Below are 10,750 nucleotides of genomic sequence, written 5' to 3' on the forward strand. Positions count from 1 at the left end.
GGTTGTACAAGCTTTCAATCCCACCAACAATGGAGGAGTGTTCCTCTTTCTCCACATCCTTGCCAGCATCTGCTGTCACCTGAGTTTTTGATCTTAGCCATTCTGACTGGTGTGAGGTGGAATCTCAGGGTTGTTTTGATTTGCATTTCCCTGATGATTAAGGATGTTGAACATTTTTTCAGGTGCTTCTCTGCCATTCGGTATTCCTCGGGTGAGAAATCTTTGTTCAGTTCTGAGCCCCATTTTTTAATGGGGTTATTTGATTTTATGGAGTCTACCTTCTTGAGTCTTTATATATATTGGCTATTAGTCCCCTATCTGATTTGGGATAGGTAAAGATCCTTTTCCAATCTGTTGGTGGTCTTTTTGTCTTATTGACGGTGTCTTTTGCCTTGCAGAAGCTTTGCAATTTTATGAGGTCCCATTTATCGATTCTCAATTTTACAGCACAAGCCATTGCTGTTCTCTATTTAATTTCTAACTTGATGACCTGTTTAAGTTTCTTACTATTAATCTATGTGGTTCAATATGTGATTTAAGGTTTACTAATATTTCTTTTGTGAATGTGGGTGCCTTTGCACTTGGGGCATAGATATTCAGAATTAAGATATCATCTTGTTAAATTTTTCTTTTTATGAATGTGAAGTGTTCTTATCCATCTCTTTTGATTAATTTTTGTTGAATTCTATTTTATTAGATATTAGAATAGCTACTCCTGCTTGCTTGTTGGATCCATTTTCTTGGGAAACTATGATTCAAGGAAATTATGCAAACATAAAAATGTAAAACTGGCTCCAAATTCCTAACTTCGACATGGATTTAGGCAACATTAACATGCCTCTCTTTAGCCTCTATTGTGATAAGAAACGTATTATATATAAACTTATAATATACATTTTAAGATATTTTATCATTGAAAATCAGATTCTGGAGTGTTGATCAAGGCCTCAGAGGGAGGAGGAGGGAAAGGGATCAGAAAAGTTAACAATGCAGATGACTTCCCTAACCTCTTCAGACAGGTTCAAGCTGAAGTTCCTGGATCACCTATATTTGTAATGAGACTAGCAAAACAATCTCGACATCTGGAGGTCCAGATTCTGGCAGATCAGTATGGCAATGCTATTTCTTTGTTTGGTCGTGACTGCTCTGTGCAGCGCAGGCATCAGAAGATCATTGAAGAAGCTCCTGCTGCGATTGCTACCCCAGCAGTATTTGAACACATGGAACAGTGTGCAGTGAAACTTGCCAAAATGGTTGGTTATGTGAGCGCTGGGACTGTGGAATACTTGTACAGCCAGGATGGAAGCTTCTACTTTTTGGAACTGAACCCTCGGCTACAGGTTGAACATCCTTGTACAGAGATGGTGGCTGATGTCAATCTTCCTGCAGCACAGCTCCAGATTGCCATGGGGATCCCTCTATTTAGGATCAAGGATATCCGTATGATGTATGGGGTATCTCCTTGGGGAGATGCTCCCATTGATTTTGAAAATTCTGCTCATGTTCCTTGCCCAAGGGGCCACGTGATTGCTGCTCGGATCACCAGTGAAAACCCAGATGAGGGGTTTAAGCCCAGCTCTGGAACAGTTCAGGAACTTAATTTTCGTAGCAATAAGAACGTTTGGGGTTATTTCAGTGTTGCTGCTGCTGGAGGACTTCATGAATTTGCTGATTCTCAGTTCGGGCACTGCTTTTCCTGGGGAGAAAACAGGGAGGAAGCAATCTCAAATATGGTGGTGGCACTGAAGGAGCTGTCTATTCGGGGTGACTTTCGAACTACAGTGGAATACCTCATCAAACTGCTGGAGACAGAAAGCTTTCAGCTTAACAGAATCGACACTGGCTGGCTGGACAGACTGATCGCAGAGAAAGTGCAGGCAGAGCGACCTGACACCATGTTGGGAGTTGTGTGTGGGGCTCTCCATGTAGCAGATGTGAGCCTGAGGAACAGCATCTCTAACTTCCTTCACTCCTTAGAGAGGGGTCAAGTCCTTCCTGCTCACACACTTCTGAACACAGTAGATGTTGAACTTATCTATGAAGGAATCAAATATGTACTTAAGGTGACTCGGCAGTCTCCCAACTCCTACGTGGTGATAATGAATGGCTCGTGTGTGGAAGTGGATGTGCATCGGCTGAGTGATGGTGGCCTGCTCTTGTCTTATGACGGCAGCAGTTACACCACATACATGAAGGAAGAGGTGGACAGATATCGAATCACAATTGGCAATAAAACCTGTGTGTTTGAGAAGGAAAATGACCCATCTGTAATGCGCTCACCGTCTGCTGGGAAGTTAATCCAGTATATTGTGGAAGATGGCGGACATGTGTTTGCTGGCCAGTGCTATGCTGAGATTGAGGTAATGAAGATGGTGATGACTTTAACAGCTGTAGAATCTGGCTGCATCCATTATGTCAAGCGACCTGGAGCAGCACTTGACCCTGGCTGTGTGATAGCCAAAATGCAACTGGACAACCCCAGTAAAGTTCAACAGGCTGAGCTTCACACGGGCAGTCTACCACAGATCCAGAGCACAGCTCTCAGAGGCGAGAAGCTCCATCGAGTTTTCCACTATGTCCTGGATAACCTGGTCAATGTGATGAATGGATACTGCCTTCCAGACCCTTTCTTCAGCAGCAGGGTAAAAGACTGGGTAGAAAGATTGATGAAGACTCTGAGAGACCCCTCCTTGCCTCTGCTAGAGCTGCAGGATATCATGACCAGTGTCTCTGGCCGGATCCCCCTCAATGTGGAGAAGTCTATTAAGAAGGAAATGGCTCAGTATGCTAGCAACATCACATCAGTCCTGTGTCAGTTTCCCAGCCAGCAGATTGCCAACATCTTAGATAGTCATGCAGCTACACTGAACCGGAAATCTGAGCGGGAAGTCTTCTTCATGAACACCCAGAGCATTGTCCAGCTGGTGCAGAGGTACCGAAGTGGCATCCGTGGCCACATGAAGGCTGTGGTGATGGATCTGCTGCGGCAGTACCTGCGAGTAGAGACACAGTTTCAGAATGGCCACTACGACAAATGTGTATTCGCCCTTCGGGAAGAGAACAAAAGCGACATGAACACTGTACTGAACTACATCTTCTCCCACGCTCAGGTCACCAAAAAGAATCTCCTGGTGACAATGCTAATTGATCAGTTATGTGGCCGGGACCCTACACTTACTGATGAGCTGCTAAATATCCTCACAGAGCTAACCCAACTCAGCAAGACCACCAACGCTAAAGTGGCGCTGCGCGCTCGTCAGGTTCTTATTGCTTCCCATTTGCCATCATATGAGCTTCGCCATAACCAAGTAGAGTCTATCTTCCTATCAGCCATTGACATGTATGGACACCAGTTTTGCATTGAGAACCTGCAGAAACTCATCCTCTCGGAAACATCTATTTTCGATGTCCTCCCAAACTTTTTTTACCACAGCAACCAGGTGGTGAGGATGGCAGCTCTGGAGGTGTATGTTCGAAGGGCTTACATTGCCTATGAACTCAACAGCGTACAACACCGCCAGCTTAAGGACAACACCTGTGTGGTGGAATTTCAGTTCATGCTGCCCACATCCCATCCAAACAGAATGTCCTTTGCCTCCAACCTCAACCACTATGGCATGACTCATGTAGCTAGTGTCAGCGATGTTCTGTTGGACAACGCCTTGCACGCCACCTTGTCAGCGGATGGGCGGAATGGTCTCTTTCCGGACCTTTGAAGATTTTGTCAGGATCTTTGATGAAATAATGGGCTGCTTCTGTGACTCCCCACCCCAAAGCCCCACATTCCCAGAGTCTGGTCATACTTCGCTCTATGATGAAGACAAGGTCCCCAGGGATGAACCAATACATATTCTGAATGTGGCTATCAAGACTGATGGCGATATTGAGGATGACAGGCTTGCAGCTATGTTCAGAGAGTTCACCCAGCAGAATAAAGCTACTTTGGTTGAGCATGGCATCCGGCGACTTACGTTCCTAGTTGCACAAAAGGATTTCAGAAAACAAGTCAACTGTGAGGTGGATCAGAGATTTCATAGAGAATTCCCCAAATTTTTCACATTCCGAGCAAGGGATAAGTTTGAGGAGGACCGCATTTATCGACACCTGGAGCCTGCTCTGGCTTTCCAGTTAGAGTTGAACCGGATGAGAAATTTTGACCTTACTGCCATCCCATGTGCTAATCACAAGATGCACCTGTACCTTGGGGCTGCTAAGGTGGAAGTAGGCACAGAAGTGACTGACTACAGGTTCTTTGTTCGTGCGATCATCAGGCACTCTGATCTGGTCACAAAGGAAGCTTCTTTCGAATATCTACAAAATGAAGGGGAGCGGCTGCTCCTGGAAGCTATGGATGAATTGGAAGTTGCTTTTAATAATACAAATGTCCGCACTGACTGTAACCACATCTTCCTCAACTTTGTGCCCACGGTCATCATGGACCCATCAAAGATTGAAGAATCTGTGCGGAGCATGGTAATGCGCTATGGAAGTCGGCTATGGAAATTGCGGGTCCTCCAGGCAGAACTGAAAATCAACATTCGCCTGACAACAACTGGAAAAGCAATTCCCATCCGCCTCTTCCTGACAAACGAGTCTGGCTACTACTTGGACATCAGCCTGTATAAGGAAGTGACTGACTCCAGGACAGCACAGATCATGTTTCAGGCATATGGAGACAAGCAGGGACCACTGCATGGAATGTTAATACTCCATATGTGACCAAAGACCTTCTTCAATCAAAGAGGTTTCAGGCACAGTCCTTAGGAACAACATATATATATGATATCCCAGAGATGTTTCGGCAGTCACTCATCAAACTCTGGGAGTCCATGTCCACCCAAGCATTTCTTCCTTCGCCTCCTTTGCCTTCCGACATCCTGACGTATACTGAACTGGTGTTGGATGATCAAGGCCAGCTGGTCCATATGAACAGACTTCCAGGAGGAAATGAGATTGGCATGGTAGCCTGGAAAATGAGCCTTAAAAGCCCTGAATATCCAGATGGCCAAGATATCATTGTCATCGGCAATGACATTACATATCGGATCGGTTCCTTTGGGCCTCAGGAGGATTTGCTGTTTCTCAGAGCTTCTGAACTTGCCAGAGCAGAAGGCATCCCACGCATCTACGTGGCAGCGAACAGTGGAGCTAGAATTGGACTTGCAGAAGAAATACGCCATATGTTCCATGTGGCCTGGGTAGATCCTGAAGATCCCTACAAGGGATACAAGTATTTATATCTGACACCCCAGGATTATAAGAGAGTCAGTGCCCTCAATTCTGTCCACTGTGAACATGTGGAGGATGAAGGGGAATCCAGGTACAAGATAACAGATATTATCGGGAAAGAAGAAGGACTTGGAGCAGAGAATCTTCGGGGTTCTGGAATGATTGCTGGGGAATCCTCATTGGCTTACGATGAGGTCATCACCATCAGCCTGGTTACATGCCGGGCCATTGGTATTGGGGCTTACCTTGTCCGGCTGGGACAAAGAACCATCCAGGTTGAGAATTCTCACTTAATTCTGACAGGAGCTGGTGCCCTCAACAAAGTCCTTGGTCGGGAATTATACACCTCCAACAACCAGCTTGGGGGCATCCAGATTATGCACAACAATGGGGTTACCCACTCCACTGTTTGTGATGACTTTGAGGGAGTCTTCACAGTCTTACACTGGCTGTCATACATGCCGAAGAGCGTACACAGTTCAGTTCCTCTCCTGAATTCCAAGGATCCTATAGATAGAATCATCGAGTTTGTTCCCACAAAGGCCCCATATGATCCTCGGTGGATGCTAGCAGGCCGTCCTCACCCAACCCAGAAAGGCCAATGGTTGAGTGGGTTTTTTGACTATGGATCTTTCTCAGAAATCATGCAGCCCTGGGCACAGACCGTGGTAGTTGGCAGAGCCAGGTTAGGAGGAATACCCGTGGGAGTAGTTGCTGTAGAAACCCGAACAGTGGAACTCAGTATCCCAGCTGATCCTGCGAACCTGGATTCTGAAGCCAAGATAATCCAGCAGGCCGGCCAGGTTTGGTTCCCAGACTCTGCATTTAAGACCTATCAAGCTATCAAGGACTTTAACCGTGAAGGGCTACCTCTAATGGTCTTTGCCAACTGGAGAGGTTTCTCTGGTGGGATGAAAGATATGTATGACCAAGTGCTCAAGTTTGGCGCTTACATTGTGGATGGCTTGCGGGAATGTTCCCAGCCTGTAATGGTTTACATCCCGCCCCAGGCTGAGCTTCGGGGTGGTTCTTGGGTTGTGATCGACCCCACCATCAACCCTCGGCACATGGAGATGTACGCTGACCGAGAAAGCAGGGGATCCGTTCTGGAGCCAGAAGGGACAGTAGAAATCAAATTCCGTAAAAAGGATCTGGTGAAAACCATGCGTCGGGTAGATCCAGTCTACATCCGCTTGGCTGAGCGATTGGGCACCCCAGAGCTAAGCCCCACTGAGCGGAAGGAGCTGGAGAGCAAGTTGAAGGAGCGGGAGGAGTTCCTAATTCCCATTTACCATCAGGTAGCTGTGCAGTTTGCTGACTTGCACGACACACCAGGCCGGATGCAGGAGAAGGGTGTCATTAACGATATCTTGGATTGGAAAACATCCCGCACCTTCTTCTACTGGCGGCTGAGGCGCCTCCTGCTGGAGGACCTGGTCAAGAAGAAAATCCACAATGCCAACCCTGAGCTGACTGACGGCCAGATCCAGGCCATGTTGAGACGCTGGTTTGTAGAAGTTGAAGGCACAGTGAAGGCTTACGTCTGGGACAATAACAAGGACCTGGTGGAGTGGCTGGAGAAGCAACTGACAGAGGAAGATGGCGTCCGCTCTGTGATAGAGGAGAACATCAAATACATCAGCAGGGACTATGTCCTGAAGCAGATCCGCAGCTTGGTCCAGGCCAACCCAGAAGTCGCCATGGACTCCATCGTCCACATGACCCAGCACATCTCACCCACCCAGCGAGCAGAAGTTGTAAGGATCCTCTCCACTATGGATTCCCCTTCCACGTAGGAGGAGCTTCCCGCCCACCCCTGCCCTGTCTCTGGAGAAGAGAGTCGGGCTGCCTCTCCCATCTGAGACCACTGTAATGAGAAGGCACCGGAGGCCTGAGACTGGATCAGTGGCATTTGCTTCCCTTGAGTGTTTCAGGCTCTGCATGACATCCTGGGCTATAGGATCACACAGCCCAGTCACACATACCCGATTCAGTATTTATTAGCCCAGCTGTGATGACAGTCCTCTTCCCATGCACAGGACTGAGAAGGCAATGAAAGGTACTTGCCTGTACCATGAGGTCTTACTGGACTAAAGCAGGACTGCCCTCCGTCCTGCCTGCCCCAGCATAGGGTCGTGTGAACAGTGTCCAAGTGTCTGCAGCCCCTGCCCCATGAGCCACAGCCAACAGGGGAGGGCTGGGGCTGCCAGGAGACGCAAGTCCATCGATCACTACCCCACATTGCAACCAAGCACATGCCAGGCACTGGAGAGGGACAGTCCCATCTAACCACAGCAAGATAACTGAGAAATGTCAGAGCAGAAAATCTGTCGCAAGCCCGTGAGAACACAGAGATAAAGGCAAAGCCATGATCTAACAGGCAGGCTCAAAACCAGATCATGTCATTGTTCCTGGTCAAACACACTCAACCACCTCAGTGGCGTCTCAGTTTCCCTGGGGAGATGGTCACCCTGCCACCACCTTCTTATCACTATGTAATCACATAGTGACTATACCTAGGAGCTAAAGGCCTGTGCATAAGGGCCCTAGCCTCTGTGGGTGGATGGAGACAAGCAGGCAGTGCAGGAGCCTGAGGTGGCTAAGAGGAGGCTCTTTTCTGTTGGTGATAGGGGAAGAGTACTTCAAAACAGGAGAAGTCTCTTCTGGGGACAGGTTGTCACTATGGGGCCATGCCTATTCCTGGCAGAAGGTATGGCGGGTCACCCACCTGATGACACCTGTGCTTTCAGCACCAGAAACTGGCCTTCTTGATGTTAGGAGGCTTCCAGGGAACAAGAATTCACCTGCCCTTAAGATACCTTACAGTTCAGTCTCGGTGCTGGTGTTTCCAGACTTCTGGGCCCTATGTGGCCAGCAACACGGCTTCCTCAGGGGTGGCCTGAAAAGTTTAACTACCCATTTGTCCAAGAAAGCAGCTGATGGTTCAGCATTTGTGTTCATAAAGCAAGAATGAAGATGATCATAACTCGTATAACATCCAGTTTCAACTTTATGACTAATACATCTGTCGCTGAAGATTGAGAAGGAAAAAGATACCTGCCACAGAAACCATTCAAGTGAGTACTTCAGTCTGAGCCTTAATCTGGATTCCACGAAAAGAGCTGACCTCCCCTTCAGGAGCACCTCAAGCAGATATTCCAGAGGACCTTCTCAATGGTGCCACATTGCAAGTGGACATCCAAGGGACTATAGATGCGAGTTGCCCCACCCCCACAAGCCCTGGTGGAAGGAACAGGAGGGCCAGAGCTGGATCAGGTGGGGAGCATCCTTAGTCCAGAAGGAAGCTCCCTGGCCCCTGGTTCCCTGCTTACCTGGTAGGTGAGGATGGGATTTATCTCTGGCCTCCACTTTTGCTACAGCACATCCAATCCCACACCCCCGGTGGTATGAAAGCTGCTTTCCTGGAGAGGTGGAGTGGGCTGGGCTTGTATAAGTCCCTTTTCCCTGCTGCCCCATCCCCGGGACCAGGCCATCTCAATACGGAGAAGTCAGAGCCACGGCACATGGGCAGTGTGATGGCACCACAGCCCATTACACATGCAGGGTTACTGAGGAGGAGGGTGAATGATGTATTGACCCAGAGTGGCTTGAACTGAGATTGCCATATTATCTGTCCACTTGTTCACAAAGCAGCCTTCACGCGTGTCAGTGAGAGTTCAGTTCGATGGACACACACGCCAGCGAGCAGGGGCTTCAGTCCAATGCACTCTTCTCACGTTTTGTTGAAATAAACCTCCACATTTGTAAAAAAAAAAAAAAAAAAAAAAAAAAAGAAAATCAGATTCTGTGCAAACTGTGAACTTGAGCAATGATTTGCAGTTCATACCATATGATAGTTCTAATATTGAGTGAGATGTTTTACATCTTTGAGTTTGTGTGAAAAAAAAATGCCTCATAGAGTTACCATTATACTCAAGTCATACATATACACATAGTAATATACTTAGTTAATAATGATCATCCTATCGAGGAAGGCCCAAAACACCAATGGTTACTGTGAAAATTAAAAGTGTTTCTACTTTATAAGTTTCCTAATTTTCAGAAATGTATTGTGGAGATAAATTAGATAAACAAAACAGTGCAAGAAAATAAAGTAGTTTAGAGGTGAGGCTCTTATTGAAATAACAAGACATGCAAGAGAAGATGAATTGTGCTTTCTTACTCATGTTCCCTTTGACTTTGAACACCTTTTCTATCCTCTCTCACTTGTCACAATGAAGGTTCCCCTAGGCTCCTTCAGAGTCCTTGTCTGACTGGTCTGCTGTTAGCATGTAATACAAATAATAAAAATGCAAGTCCTAAAGGAAGCAGTTTTATAACTCGGAGATGTGATTACTTTTTCAAAATTGCTTTATCTGAATGAGAAAGAGACAGCCTAAGTTTTGCTCTGGGACTTGTCTACATGAATAAATTTAAACAAGAAATTATGTGCATTTTTAGCAAGCCCCCATTCTGTCCTCTGCATATAAACTGTTTTAATGCTGAGGAGGTTCTCACCATGGACACTCTTGGCACATTCCAGTCCCAACAAAAGGAGTTTGGGGTTTGGATCCTCCTGAAATAGCAGTGACAGCATAACTATTCTTAGAAGCTCTCTGTGGTGCTTAGATGGAGGCTCCCTTTGTCTCCTCCTTCTTGCCCTTCACTTACCAATCCCCACAGAACCCCCATCCCCCTCTACTTTCCTTGCCTCACTAACACTGTTTTTCTTTTAAATCTCTGAACCTCTCCCTACTCTTTACTAAGAATAGAAAGAACTCCCAAAGATGACGATATTGTATGATGTCTCAGATGAATCATGGGTTTTCCTTTCTGAAAGGAAATGGAGCTTTGAAAATTAATGAAGGAAGAAAACCTTGTAATAGCTGGAGCTGGTCTGCACCCCCACACCCTGATGTTCATGAGAGCTTGATATTCTCCATGTGCAGTGATGAGTGTTTGTGAAGATTCTGGGGCTTTGGGAGGATAGGCAGCTCAAAATATAGAAATAGTGATTGTTGACCCACACAGCGTGGTTCTTGCTACCTGGAAGTGCTTGTGACAATAATTTAGTGTATTCTGAGACATAAGATCTGAAAATAAAGGGGTCTTTCTGTTTTCAAATCTGAACATAATTATAAAGCTAAAAAACTGTAAATATTTAACATTTTTCCCCTGAAAACAACAACCTGATAGATATCCTACAATCTCTTTACTAGAAATCTAGACATAGTGAAGAGATAAGATAAGAGGGATAACTGAATGATACTGGAGACCAAATATGACATACAACTTCACTGGGGCAACAAACTTATAAATATGCATAATGTTACATGGCAAAAGAAACTTGATTTAGTAGAAAGCATATTGATACATATAAAATATAAAATGGCAGAGATAGAAATAGGTGTGTGTTGTGTTATTGATTTTTCTAGAATTTAAGACCTGTTTTTAAAAATGTGACTTATTTTAGGACCCATGAAGAAGATTGGGGAAGGAGAATTTGACTTGAGAATAGGAA

At 46.1% G+C, this 10,750-nt stretch overlaps 1 pseudogene; it reads left to right on the forward strand.

Annotated features, from left to right (window-relative positions):
• Gm5182 (predicted gene 5182) lies at positions 932-8,999 on the forward strand (annotated as a pseudogene).

The sequence above is a fragment of the Mus musculus genome, chromosome 12 (genome assembly GCF_000001635.26).
Source record: "Mus musculus strain C57BL/6J chromosome 12, GRCm38.p6 C57BL/6J".
In the NCBI taxonomy this organism is placed as follows: Eukaryota; Metazoa; Chordata; class Mammalia; order Rodentia; family Muridae; genus Mus; species Mus musculus.